Genomic DNA, 14,989 nt, shown 5'->3' with positions numbered 1-14,989 from the left:
TTTTAACTTCAATCTTTTATTTACTTCACTTTTTTTTTTTTTTTTTTTTTAAAAAATTTTGGGTTTTTATAAATCTGCTCCTTAGTCGCATCTTTTCAGGCGTACTACTGCCTCTAGTGGCCTGGCGGTGGTAACACAACTAACAATCACGTTACTAAATCAGAATACCACAACGTTTTTATTTACTATTAATTTTCGGGATTACTGGCACCGTAAAAGATAAATTATCTCATAAACACCATATTTTTTCATTTTCTTAAGTATGTAGAGCTAATTAAATTACAAACAATACTTTTATGCATTATAAATATCTATATATCTCCATCAATTATAGGAGGAAGAAAAAAATAAAGAGACATGAAAAACAACATGATCAACTATAATAAAAATACCATTTGCAATATATACATAAGAAATTTAATTCAGCAAAAGTCAATAACAAACAAATTAGGAATAACAACCCAGGTTGTTACAACCAGGGTTGTTAAACAGATATAATCAAAAATTCACATTTTTGTTTTTACGGTGCCATGTATATAATTTTGAGAGACTTTTTATTGGTAGAGTGTCATATATAGGAAAAAATAAGATAAAACTATTTAATCTATCAAGGTGAAAATTTTCCTTTGGCTCTAAAACGATAAATCATATTCATAGAATCACATTATCAACAATTTGTGAGTAGAGCAAAACACTTGGCATGCTATAGGTAAATGTTATTTAGTTTGGTTAAAAATAATTATTGCACTGTCAATAAATTACTTCTATGTTCTTAGTTGCCAAAGGAACACAGTAACATCTTCATGAGTTCAGAGGGTCAAACTGATGAATAAAGAGGATGGATGCTCTCTGCTAAAATATTTCTTGCCATCTTCCATGTTCTTTCAGCAAACAGTTGAGACAGAGTTGTTTTTGGTTTCACCACTATTTACCTGCTGTTATACCTGCCATTCAAAGTATTCTTAAAAGATTGTCTGTTAATCTGCAGCTCATGTACGATATGAAAAGTTAAAACTTGAGTTAAAATGTTGTTTTAACTTGAGTTTAGTTAAAACTCTAGTTACAATGTTAAGTTTTAACATTTTAACTCAACAACCTCTAGTCGTGTACAACTAGAGGTTGTACAGAACCTCAAGTTGGATAACCCCAAGATCACTGGGTCTTCTTAAAAGATAGAGTCTCTGAGAACAGTTCTTAAAGGTATAGTCAGTGTTTTCAGCAAAGTTGAGCTGACTGTCCAGGAATGACAGAAGGAATTTAAAATTTCCCACAGTTGCAACAGGTTGGCCATCGAGTGAAACTGGAATCACTTTCAGGTCTTGTTTATCTAATTTAATTAGCTCTACTTCCTTAAGAAAATGGAAAGGTATGTTCTTTTGTGAGGGAATTTATCTTTTACTGTTCCAGTAATGCCAGAATTAATAATAAATAATAAATAATGAAGGCTTTGTCGTATTCTGATTTAGTAATGTAATTAGATTAGTTGTGTTACCACCCCCACGCCACTAGAGGCAGCAATGGACCCCGAAAAGATGCGACTAAGGAGCAGATTTAGAAGTACACCGAAAGCTACAGAATTTGTTAAAAACTGTGAGCTGCGCTTAAGTAGATAAAAGATTGAAGTTTAAATACATGCTGAGAGTGAAACTCCTTCCTAAAGGTGAAGATATATCACAGATTTAAAAAGAAAATAAAAACGGGAGACCGCGGATAATACAGGAAATAGCGCCCCCTTCGCTTCCGGATTGCAATTGTCCAATTTCCAAATACGGTATGAGGCTGACAGTGGTCCGTTCCCGCCCTTTTCTGTTTGCTGCAGTGAGGTGTACTTGATTTCTTCAGCAAAACGTTTTTACCAAATTCTGTAGCTTTCGGTGTACTTCTAAATCTGCTCCTTAGTAGCATCTTTTCGGGGTTGGTACTGCCTCTAGTGGCATGGGTGTGGTAGCACAACTTATTAGTAATTACATTACTAAATTAGAATACCGCAAAGTCTTTATTATTTATTAGAAATTTTTCATTCTCCTAAGAATGTAGACCTAATTAAATGATGTAAACAAAACCTTAAAGTGGTTCCAGTTTCTCTCGATGGCCAACCTGTTGAAACTGTGGCAAAATTTTAAATACCTTGGGTTGTTCCTGGACAGTCAGCTCAGCTTTGCTGAAAACACTGACTTTATTTTGAAGAACTGTTCTCAGAGACTCTACCTTTTAAGAAGACTTAGTGATCATGGGGTGACCCAACTAGACTCTAGTTGGGTCACCCCTATGTCTTGAATTTGGGGGGGAATCATATTTTATTATCACTTCAGAAGGGTTCAGTGAATGCGCATATGAAACTGGTGGGTTCGGTACCTCAAAAAAGGTTAAGAACCACTGCTCTAAAGGGTTAGAAAAGGGGTGCGGGTTTTAATGTTTTTTAATATTTATTTATTTATTTATTTATTTATTTATTTATTTATTATTGTTTATTCAATGTCACATGACTCTGATGTTTTTGTTTTGTTGCTGCTGAAATGTGGTATGCAAATAAAATTTGATTGATTGATTGAAGGCAACAGCGCTACCAACTGCGCCACTGGGCAGTCTGTATGACTTTAAAAAGTTTAAGTAAAATGACTCATCACATTGATTAAAGTAAGTTTAATCAAACCCCTTATTTAAAAGAAATTCAATTAAAACATCTTCTGACCACAAAATAATGTTTCTTTCCTTTTTAATTTACTTTAAAAACACAATGCTTCAATCCACTAAGCAACATAAGGCTGAAAATAAAGAAGACTTATTCCTTGTGACCTTAATGCGAGCCTCAAACCGCATGTTGGAAAATATGCAGGAAGTGCTTTATGTTTGATAAGAAGGCCTTTTAGGTGATAAATATGTAAGTAGGAAGTAAAGCACTTGCATGAAATGGAAAAGAGCATCCTTTATAATGTACACCAATTCTGCATTGTTACTCTGCAGCTTTCTCTGCATCGTTCTGTAAAAAACCTGTAACCAAATCTGGCAGCAACAGACCTAGAAAGTGTGTCACAGCTTTCTTTGTCTCCTCACATTCAACACAGGCTCAAATACAGGCCATCTCTGCTGCTGGAAGAGAAGTCTTTTCTGAGTTCACATCCCCTTCCCCAGCCCACTTTCTTCAGGGGCTGGGGAAGGGTTGGGGTTAGGGTTAGGGTTGATAAAGCAGTTTTGTCAACCAAAGAGCAAGTACGATTTCAAAGTAGTGATAATGGAATGAATCTGATGCTACTACACAGATCAAATAGTTAGTATTGCAGCACAAGGATGATCACAATAAAAGCTTAGTTACAATACAATCAAATCTATAAAAGCAAATGAATGTCTGTATGTAAAACTGCACCAGAAGGAAGATTTGAATGAAGCTATCCAAAGCTCAGATTAGATCCTTAACTTACCAGCTCCACAGAGCAGATGAACTGGGCATCAAACACAGCGTTGATTAGTCAAACTCCTAAATCCTGCAGACAGCCACAACACTAGCGGTGCTGTGCTGACAGAGCACAAGGTCGCTCTGCTCTTATGTAAGCAGAGCTGCTTCAGCAGAGCGGAATAATTCCTGCTGGATGTAGTTCCCCTCATCTATCACACAGAAAGGAACGGAGGGATTCATCTGTCTACTTCAGCACAGGATGGGACAACAGCAAGGCTCTGGTATGATCAATAGGCATTGATCTTTGCTTCCACATTAGCAAAGTAAAACATTGAATAACTGTAAACATACCTTCAGTTCATCCTAATCGACATACCACCACCCTCCTACCATCAGTGATCTATTTATAAGAGGATAGGATGACAGAATGTGACATCATCACAGTTTCTTCATGTGTTTATGGGAGCAAAGTTGAGAAGCGGAGCTGGTGCCAGACTGCACTTCAGTTTTACATCATTTTTTCCTCTCCTGTTTTCTTCTTCTCCCTCTCCTCCCTGTCCCTTCCATTCATCTCCTTCCTTTCCTTCTGCCTGCAGAAACTGCTGCCTCACAGCAGCATGGCGCAGCATGCAGTATGTGGGCGAGTATTGGCTGACTGCTTGTGATATAACAAATAGAAACAGGAGAGATGGAAAGGAGAAGGTTCCTCATTGCCAATAACAAAGGACTTTCTGGTAACATGTGGGTGTGTGTCTAGCTGCTGAGTCACAGAGCAAACAGAAACAGAAAAAAGAACAGGTGAAAGGCCAGACATCAAATGTGCCGTGAGAACAGAGAATATACTAAAGCAGTGGTCCCCAAACTATGGCCCGCGGGGCGGGTTTGGGCCGGCTTCCCCTTTTGTTCTGGCCCCTTGACCATTCCCGGGGGGCTTTTGGTTTTTTTCCATGTACCGTATTTTCTGGACTATAAGCCGCTTACTTTTTTCCTAGGCTTTGAACCTTGTGGCTTATGGCCCGGTGCGGCTTATATGTGGATTTTTCTTCAACCACCAGGGGGCTCTTTAGCAGGAAGTGAATCATTGGGAGTCAAAATTGGAAATAAAAGAAGAAAGCGTCCATTAAAATGAAATTAGGTTTTAATAGGGAATTGATATTTGAGAATGTTGTTTATCAGTTAAATAGCATTCAGGGGAAAAAAGAAGATTTTTCTTTTTTTAAATAATACTGGGATCATTATGAGAATTTGAGGTGTAGATATTAGGATCCAATAGATGGCAGTAGTGCAACAATAATGGATGCAAGCTGCTGTTGAAATCTATAGAAGAAAAAAAGAAGAGGAGGAGGAGAAGAGGAAAATGAGGAAGAGGAGGAGGAAGAAGAAGAAAGAAGTGCCCATTTTCATTTAGCACATGCTAGTAGCAGACACAAAGGACCAGCACTTTTACTGTTACAGTTACTGTTCGGAAACTACCGTAATCAGTTCAGTTAAATCTAATCTTGGCAACTTTTTATTTTTCAACCATAATAAATGTGATATTCAATCGACCTGTTATGACTCAAATTTTGGGTGTCCGCCCCCCTCAGCTGCTGCTGCATCGTTGTGGAAAACCTGGAGCGGCAGAGATATCTGCAGTTTATAATCCCGTGCGGCTTATTGTCCATAAATATTTCGTAAATAGTGTTATTTCCTGGATTTTTTCTGTGAAGAACCCAGAGAGAGTTATTTCTGGGTTCAAATCATTAATAGTGTTATTATTTATTTCCTGACTTTTGTTCTGTGAAGAACCCAGAGAGGGTTATTTTATTGTGCTTTCTGGAAATCAATACATTTTTACATTTAGGCACTCCTGCAATCATCACACTTTTTCTGTTACAAACTGACTCCACCAGCCCCCCACCAGAGAAGGGAAAAGTTATGTGGCCCTCACAGGAAAAAGTTCAGGGACCCCTGTACTAAAGGAAGAGACAGACCAGATGGGTCACAGGAAATAATGTTTAGTAATTCCATGCAATTATGCTGAAGGTGTTGAAAAGAAGACAGATTGTCACGCCTCTGATGCAGGAGGAGCAGTGTAGGTTTTGTTCTGGTGGAGGAATACAGATCCAGATTGTTCTCCTCAGATTTCCAGAGAGAATCATGGGATTTTTAGATGCTTTAAATGGCCATCTATGTAAGGATCTTGAGTTGATTTGGATTTTTCTGGGATTGTAGTCTTGTGTTCTGTAGAAACTTTAGCGTAAGAGCTAGGAACTATAAGTTTCTAGCATTTACACTAGAAACTTATGCTTATTTCTAGCCCCTGCTTGCAAGTTAATTCCTGGAACACAAAGTTCATAAGGTGATGGACACTATGTCCAAAAAGCCAACTGCCATGTCTTTTTTGCATCTGAAATCATTGTCAGATGAAGACATTTTGCAGGAAAAGTTGAGTGCAAAGTATGCAAGAAACTTCAGGAATAGATTTTAAGCATATTTTGTATATCTGTGACTAAGCAAGCTAAAATTTGGAAAACAAGAAATTCTTCATCAGAAATAGTTAGTATCCCCTGCCTTCCACCCAATACACTCCATTATGTGTGACAGCGCCACAGCTGTATTCAGTGATCTCATCTCTGCCTTCTCCAAACACACTGAGCTCACTCAGAGGAGTGACGCACAACAAAAAACAAAACTGTAAAACAGCCTTGAATGTGACATCAGTGTAGAAACAGCAACAAGCAATGGGATTAAAACAATTGTCAACAGTGATTACCTTAACACTCAGATACCATTATTCTGATCAAATTGGGAAAAATAAGACAAAAAATCAAAACTAGAACCTATAAAGCTCCCAGTAAGTAAAGTAGTTCAAGCAAAAACTGTTCTAGTGTTTTTTTCTATGAAATCTAAAGACAATACTATAGTAGTAGTAGAACTGCACTCCCCATTTAAAGGAACATTGCTCTTTGACCACAAAGGTTATCCAGATTCTATATGATTACATTAATGTCCATCTGATCTGCTTCATATGGAGCTCTAGGGGACATGGGGAAATATTTTTCTTTTACGTTACCTATCAAAAATATTGCACTCCCTTGCACTAAATTTTTAAATACACACTGGTTTACTTTACATAACAGTCACAAATGTCAATTTAAAATGTCAAATATACATTTTAAATTGTATATTTGACATATACAATTTATGTATATGTAGTGTGTTGAGAAACAGTAAAAAAAAAAAAAGATGAATACACCCTTTTTTTCAATCAGAATTGATCTTGTCTTTTGTTTTGTTTTGTTTTTATTATTATTATTTTATTGTTCATACACGTATTTGTCAGGTGCATGTGTCTTGCCAGTGGGGGCGCTCTCGTGCCACGGTGGGTCTAACAGGGAGAACGAGTCTCCTGGCTCTGGGCATGCGCGGCTCAGAATAAACGAGCTCTTGCCGGAGATACATTGTTACAACTCGTTTCCTCTGTGATCCACAGGTATGAACGGCAACTTTTTATGGGCCATTTGAAATGTTCTGTGGGTATATGACGATTGGTCAATGTTGTGTTTGTATTTCGTAGTGTTGTGGTGTTTTTGTTTCTCTTGAGGACGTACTTATTTGTGGTGGGCTTGATCTTTTTTTATAACCTCTGCAACGGTTATAACAGCCCGACGTTAATGTTTAGGAACCGTTATAACTGACGGACGTTGGTGTTTACTGTGTGTTAGGAGGAGGAGCGTTTTTTGTTTTTTTTTAGTTTGATTATTTTAATTTAGGATTAGATTTTCTTCATTTTTTGCTATGTTATTTTATTTGTGAATTTTGTTTTATTTTATTTCTTTGTGGTAACTCTGGATGTCGATAGAATTTGAACTGTATTGTAATTGTATTTTATTTATCTGTTTATTTGTTTTTTGTAAACAGAATAAACGAGCTCTTGCCGGAGATACATTGTTACAACTCGTTTCCTCTGTGATCCCTGTGGATCTGGTTGCACAGGATTCATCTGCCTGTGCACCACTTGATACTGATACCAGATTCCCCTAGGTTTGGTGCCGGTAACATATATGTCAAATATACAAGCAGCTCAGAAACACTGAGGCATTTAAAGAGTCTCAGTGAAAACATATTTATATATTCTTAACTTTTTGATGCAAAAAACTGACTGAAAATCAACAAAACAAAACTCAATATTTTTTCAGAAGCAACATTTCCAAACTCTGCTCAGTAAGAGGCTCCATCTGGTGGCTGAACAGGGAACAACACAAACAGTTCTGTCCATTTTCTGCCAGTGGCAGCATATCCATCATCATCTGCAACATTAGGGAACATTTTTCAACCATCCGGAACTTAGAACCATTAACAGGATCCAAACGTCACAAACATGGAGCTGGAAGCAGCTCAGAAACACTGAAGCATTTAAAGAGCTTCAGTAAAAACATATTTATATATTCTTAACTTTTTGATGCAAAAAAATGACTGAAAATCAAATTTATTCACTGCATGTTTATGTCTGGTTGTGTAAGGTTGAGATTGAACAGCAAATGAAAATCAATAACCATTCAGACTACCAACACATAAAAGACACAATCAAAACTATCAGATGACTTATTAGTGAAAATAACTCAAATACAGTCCAAGTAGTTTGGATGTATGTTTTCTTTCTTTCCTTCTTATGGAAAGTTTCTGTTTACATCTCAGAAGGGATGGAAAGAGGTGGGAAGCTCTTTGGCCTGTTTTGCTTTTGCACATAGGTTTGTGGTGCATTTCTATCCTGAAGATAAAAATATAACATTTCATATATCTCACAACTGAGATATTAACATACATGGGAAAACCTTGTAGCAGAAAGTACAATGGCCACTGTAAGAAAGGCTTACAGTATTCAATTATGCCACATGAAATGATCAGACCCAAAGATCATGAATGGGGCAAGGAGAGGCTAATTGAAACTACATTCACTTTCCTAAAAAAAGCTTTTCAGAATGCTATAAAAGCATGTAAGGGCATTTCAGAGTTTGGAATTCTGCTTTTTTGTTTATTTTATTTATTTTTAATGTTTCAGCTTACAAAATTATTTTTGGTGCATCCCTTAACTCAATGGGTGAGCAATGGGATGGATGTTTATCTCCATCATAAATAATTGGAATTTTAGTCATTAACATTTTGTTTAAATGCAGCTCAGAAGCTATTATATTTTTAGAATCTAAACCCAGGTCAAAGTCTAGGTTTAAATATCAGACATTTCACTAAGGTTCTATTCAACTGCTTCAGAACATCTTTGCACCAATAGCCTTTTAAGACTTTTTTTCCACCCCCTGTGTAAATTCAGGGGGTTTATGTGGCAGTTGTGCTGCAGCCATACATTATAGCATTATCATGCTAATCTTAAGCATCCAGTAGTAACAGGATGATGAGATTACAGTAGCAGAGCATGTCACCATCCAACTCTGTATCCCACCTATGTATCTGAACCACCAGAACATAGATGAAAAGTGTTCTACCAGGTTTATGGGCTTTACATGTTGGACAAACTACAAAACTTCTGCTTTGCTGCTCATGCATGGGGATTTCTATGTTTGTCCTCCATCTTTTAAGTTTTTTTTTTAATTATATGTGCACATTTCAAAGAAAAAGGGTAAGGGAAATGAGTAAAATGGAAAACTCTGCATCAGAGCGCCAGGGCAGTATATCTGCCAATCTTGCATTCTGCATGCTTGAGATAAGACCATGTTCTGTATCTCTGTGTCAGGGTGTATGTATGTATGTAAGCTACAAAAGTCAAACTGAAGTGTACAGTTGTGCAGCTGTAAGGAAACTGGAAAGCATCCACGCTGCACATCTGTCAGCCAGAATTCAGTCAAGCTGAAAACATCGCAGTTCAATGTAAAAATTGAGTGAAACAGTGGCATCAGAAAATTGTCCTTGTTTTAGGTCTAATTAATTTTTACCCAGTTTGTGTTGTAATAACTCCAGCTTGGATTTGATTCATGTTGTTTACTACATAAAATACTTGAACAGACTTGTTTAATGCACAGCTTTTGAATCATCATTATAAATGTAAGTTCAGCACAGATTAAAACAGTTCAAAGTACAATTTTGGTTGTGAATATTTCATGCAGAATATTTTAATTAATTTAGATTACATGAACTAGCTTGCACAGGAAGAATCACAAACAGGGAAAGGAAATGAGAAGACATGAGAGCATAAATGTGAGTTTCACCATGTATACACATGAGGCTGTTTAATCTGCAGCTGGAACTCACCTTTCAAGTATATACCCAGAGAAGTCTTCCAGGGAAATAACCTTTAACTTTTGAAACAGCTTTCAATAATTTTTCCTCTTCCAGAACCAAAAAACATCAAGCAAACATTTTTCAACAAAGCTTCCATCATTTTCATTGTTTATCCTCCTTTCCTTTACTTATAAATCTTTTCCTCTTTCTTCCTCTTATCTTTCCATTTATAACTGGGTTAACGATGGCTGTTAGCACTTACTTTAACTCCATGGCTGTTTTCTTTCTTCCTGTCTTGTTTTCTCAGAAGGGAAACAGTACGCTGCTCTCTGTCACCTAATCCTGCTCATGGTTGATATCTTGTGGTGTGCTCAGTGGGACAGAGAGGGAGCACATGTGAGGCCTGAGGAGTTCCAATAATCCAAACAGACTGACAGCCACTGGCAGAGCAGACTGAGGATGGGAGGGTCTTGTTTGATGCCTTAAGGAGAAAGCAGTGGCCAATCAAAGGAGAGAAAGAGGTAAAGTAGGAGGGGATTAAATCTTATAAGCCGAGAGCCCAAAAGTCTGAAGGTACAAAGGTGTATTTGAGCCATTTTAGATAGAAAAATGAAGCAAATCTCCACCCAAAAAATAAATAAATAAAAATTTGAGATGTCAGAAATTTTAGAGAAAAAAAAACATTTTTCGAAAAATTTATTTTTTCTATCAAATTTGCGACTTTTTCCAAAACAGAAATGCCCATGTTTGTTTCTAGAACATTTCTGATATTTTTTTGTCAGAAATTTGTTCCTTTTTTTTTCTATCTACAATGGTCTCTTAATACAGCGTCAAAGGCCCCGTCAGACAGGAAGATGGCGCCTGAACCTCCTGCAATACAAACATACATTCATGCAGCTTTATGTATCAGAAAGGTGACTGCATTTCCTGTTTATGTTAAATTACACTGCTTCTCCAATAATCCACATGTTGGGGTTAATGTTAAGGCCTTAATTTTCTGTAAGGCAGCTGAAACAACAGGAGGTATCATGTCCTGGAGATTCTGGTGTCAGTCATTTCCAGTTTGTTTAGAATTGGGTCAAACAGTTTGATATTTCAGATCTAAGAAAAATATTTCAAGCCTTTATTTGTTGTGGTTACTACAAAACTATTTGTAGTAGTTTTGGCTACAACAGTCAAAACTATTTCAGAATCTGTGCTGAAATCTGTGCTATTTCAGCACAGATTATTTTATTGCAAACAAAAAACAGACACCAGAGTCAAAGAGTTTGACGTTCTCCAAAATGCAGTGTTTTCAGTGTGCAATTTTCACTGTAGTCAAGAATTTGGAATAACAAAAATCCCAAATTCAATGTCTCAGAAAATTATAATATTACATAAAATATTCTAATTTAAAGTAAATACAATAAAAAAAGAACATTTTAAAACAGAAATCTCAGGCTTCCGAATAGTATGTTGAGGACAACCCACACATAGTGCTTACTTTAAAACCTGATTAACCCCCGCTCAGTAATAAAATGCTCTTATAAAGAGCTCAAAAGAGGAGTGGAGAAGGGGCGCGACAAACAGTACACAATGATTCAACATTAGTCAATGTTGAATCATTGATTCAACATTAATTCAACATGTTGAATTAATGTTGATTAATTCAACATTAATCAATGTTGCATCATTGCCAATGTTGGCATTTCAATCATTAGAATTCAACCACAAAACAACATTCATTCAATGACATCTCTTCAACTAGAACTGGCTAGATTTGGGTGATTGTTTGATGGTTGATCCACCATTAATCGTCAACCTCAACCAAAAACCAACCTTTCTGACAATAATCCAACATTGAATTTACCATTACTTCCAATCTGGGACTCACTTTCAAGCCAATTTACAAATTTGTCTCTGCAGACATTTATCAGAAGCTTTACTCTATCCTACGTTGCTGTGAAAGTCAACAGCAGAGATCACAGTAGTGGGTCCACCCCTCATGAAAGGTCACAGTTCAATGGATCAGAACTGATTAGCCCTCAAGGTTGCCACAGAAAGAGACTTGTTTGTCTCTTTCTGAGACACAAGTCTTAGAAAGAAATCACAGACAGCTTTATGGGAATAAAAAAAATTAGTTGATTGACAGCCAAAGATTTCATCCAAATATTCACATTTCTCTAGCCTTTCCACATTCTATCCCATTTAAACCACAAATTATGCTATGAAGCAAACTAATATGAAGTAGGACACAGAAATTTTTTTTAATGAAAAATCTGAAAACGACAGCATTTAGTTGTTTTCAGCCCCCTTTACTCTGACACCACTATGTAAAACCCAGTGCAACCATTTTCCTCCAGAAGTCTCTTAATTAGCAGGGGTGAAAGTAGGCGGGTACGGTCGGGTACTGCGTACCCCTAAAAGATTTAGCGGGGGTACGCAGTACCTGCAAGAGAGGGGAGCGGCTGTCTGCTGTAGAAAATCAGTGGGTTCACTGAGCAGCCATGACTGATTAGTTTTTCAAGAGCAATCTAAAACACGACTTACTAGAGCAGGGCTGCAACACGTCGGTCGGGGAAGGTTTGAGTCGATCTCGGCATTAGATGACAAACTGAACGTCGCCAGGACGCTGAGACCAGCACATCCTCCTCTGACTCCTTATCAAAACGTTCGTAACTTTATTAAAGAACAAAAAAATAAAAAAAATGAATAAAATCAATAAAACGTGTTCAAATTAATGACCCAAACAAACATAATCTCAGTGATTATTGTTTCAACATGGTGTTGAGCACTTCTGAGTTTCGGTTCCATGCCAAAATAACTAGCAGAGCAGGAGTTTAAAATTAACTAATCAACCACCGCTGTCTTTGGGGAGCGCTTATTAATGATCCCAAAATAAATATAGAGCCTGAAAACCTGAGGACTGAATGTTATCATTTTAAGTAATCTCTGATCGGCTTGCAGAGCACAGGCGTTTGCCACGGAAACGGGTGTGCTTAAATGACAAAGAGCACACCAGTGATTTTGAGTTGATCACCTGTTCGGGTTGTTTTACCTTTGTTTACATTTGTTGTGGCGCATCACAGCCACCATAGTTTCTGAACATTCAATAAACGACAAACTTGGACTAATTACCTCGTTCTTCCGCAAGCAGGCACGTGCAGAGGGGGGGGAGGGCTGGGGGTGCTTGAGCACCTGCCCCTTTTGCTCCTTGCCCCCAAGTGCCCTTTTGGTCAATTTATTTATTTATTTATTTATTTATTTATTTATTTATTTATTTATTTATTTTTTATTTTTTGGTATTATTTTCTAAGCCCTCTTCTGACGCATAATAACATGTTGTCATAATGTGTGGTTGAGGTGATGAGGATGAGGACCTCCTCAAGGGGCGGCTACCAGACGCCCAACAGAAAAGTCCAAAAACAAAATGACCCAACAGGGTGGGCCGAGGGACGACGGCAGGAGGGCTAGAGTCCAGAAAAACGGTCCAAAACAACAAAAAACAACCCAACAGGGTGGACGGAGGGGTGACGGCAGGAGGACTAGAGTCCAGAAAACAAAACTTAATCTAAACAGGAACTCAGACACGGAAAACCGTCCGGGGACCGACTACGGCACAGGAGGTGGACCTCTCGTGGGAGGTCCCGGTGGGCGTTGCCGGCGCAAGGAGCGGAGTCCAGGAGGCGGGTCCGGCAGGAAGGCCGGCTGGAGGCTCGGGAGGAACACTAGGAGTCTCGGGAGGAGCGTCCGCAAACTCGGGGGGGCGGAGCCACAGGAAACTCGGGGGGAGAATCCGCAAACTCGGGGAGCGGAGCCACAGGAAAGTCGGGAGGAGAATCTGCAAACTCGGGGGGCGGAGCCACAGGAAACTGGGGAAGCTCGGGGAACTCTGGAGCGAGGGGCTGCTCAAATGCAGCGGACGCAGGAAACTCTGGAGCGGGGGGCTGCTCACATGCAGCGGACACAGGAAACTCTGGGGCAGGCTGAGACAAACGCCGCCTCGGCGCTGGGACCGGGGGCAGCTGCATGCGGGGCCTCAGGGCAGTGGTGACGGCTTAGCCCAGGGGTCGGGACCTCCGGCGGCTCAGGGCAGCGGTGACGGCGGGGTCCGACCCCCGGCAGGCGGATCGCCAGCTGCGATCCCCATAGCGGTCCCAGGTGCAGAAGAGCTCCTCCACAAAACTCCTCCAGGGAGACCGCTCCAAACATCCGCCAGGGGTTCCACCGTCGGGTGTGGGCCTGCCACATGCGTCCCTCACCTTTTCTGTGGTTGGATCCTACTGTCATAATGTGTGGTTGAGGTGGTGAGGATGAAGACGCAGAGACCCAGGTAAGATGAAGAATGATGAATTTAATGATAATAGTCCAAGCACGGAACAACGGAGAACAGCACGGAGGAACAACTGACGGCACAAGGAAACAGGTAACGCTTGACATACGACATAGATCCGACCAGGAACACAGACAACAGGTGAAACTAAATACACTGGGAGGGTAATCACAGGAACGAGACACAGCTGGGATCAATCAACGGGGAGGACAGGACAGAGACTCACTGGAAAACGGGACTAAACACAGAAAATCTCAAAAATAAACACACAGAAACACGGATCATGACACATGTACTAAAATTATTTGTTTTTTGTTGGGCTTTTTCATTTTTGTACAACATAATAAGCCGGTCACCTTGTTATCTTTGACCTGTTGCCTGTGACGCATGACGCAGTTGCCTGTCGCGCAGTGAGATAAGGCAGCTAACTGGAGCTCAATGTAGCGAACGTTCCAGATTACAGAACAGTTTTTGGTGAATTAAAAATAAAACGTTTTTGGTTAATACAGTGGAGTAGACTTGCTACTTGTCAGATGACAGAAAACCACATTGAACTTTGTATAGTTTCTGCTTCAGCACGGAGTCGCGGTTTAAGCAGAGAGGTAATGAAACACAACAGACACTGACAGGCCTCTGCGTCTGCCTTTCTCTGAACAACTACTGAGCAGGAGGAGACAGCCAGGTGAGGAAAAACTGTTCTCATCTACCGATTCAGTATTTTTATCATATAGACATTAGGCTGTTGTTGTTGTGCTACTAGCTTGCTGCTAGCTAACGACTTTGGTAGCAAAGCTAGATAACAAAAAGCTTCTTCCCTGTATCGTTAATGATAGCAGTCATTCTTTAGTGTCGCTTATGCAATACGGGGCACATCGCCCGTCCAAAACCGATCATCTCCATAATGGATATATGTCTTGTAATTTCCTTTGCTGCATAATGTACATTGCACTTATTCTGCCGTGAGGTAAACGTATCTTGAAGGAGAATAGCACTTAAATAAAAGTCCAACAAGGATATTCATTTAGAATTAAAAATAACTCACCCTGAACTACCATGATAGATATAAT

General features: G+C 39.0%; 1 protein-coding gene across 3 annotated transcripts in view; it reads right to left on the bottom strand.

The window, feature by feature from the left end:
* The window catches only part of trim2a (tripartite motif containing 2a), a 43,543-nt gene extending 33,436 nt beyond the window's left edge, over nt 1-10,107 (bottom strand). Inside the window, exon 1 of one of the 3 annotated variants that reach the window (XM_016665731.1) lies at nt 9,873-10,107. The gene's annotated coding sequence lies outside the window, so the exon portion shown is untranslated. Of the gene's footprint in view, nt 1-3,419; nt 3,513-3,745; nt 3,995-9,872 lie in introns of those variants that run through there. The other 2 variants (XM_016665730.1, XM_007541527.2) reach the window with 2 other exon arrangements.
* Between the last annotated feature and the right edge of the window lie 4,882 nt (nt 10,108-14,989).

This window comes from Poecilia formosa, unplaced genomic scaffold (assembly GCF_000485575.1).
Source record: "Poecilia formosa unplaced genomic scaffold, Poecilia_formosa-5.1.2 Scaffold614, whole genome shotgun sequence".
In the NCBI taxonomy this organism is placed as follows: Eukaryota; Metazoa; Chordata; class Actinopteri; order Cyprinodontiformes; family Poeciliidae; genus Poecilia; species Poecilia formosa.
This window is presented reverse-complemented; position numbering and strand designations above follow the sequence as displayed.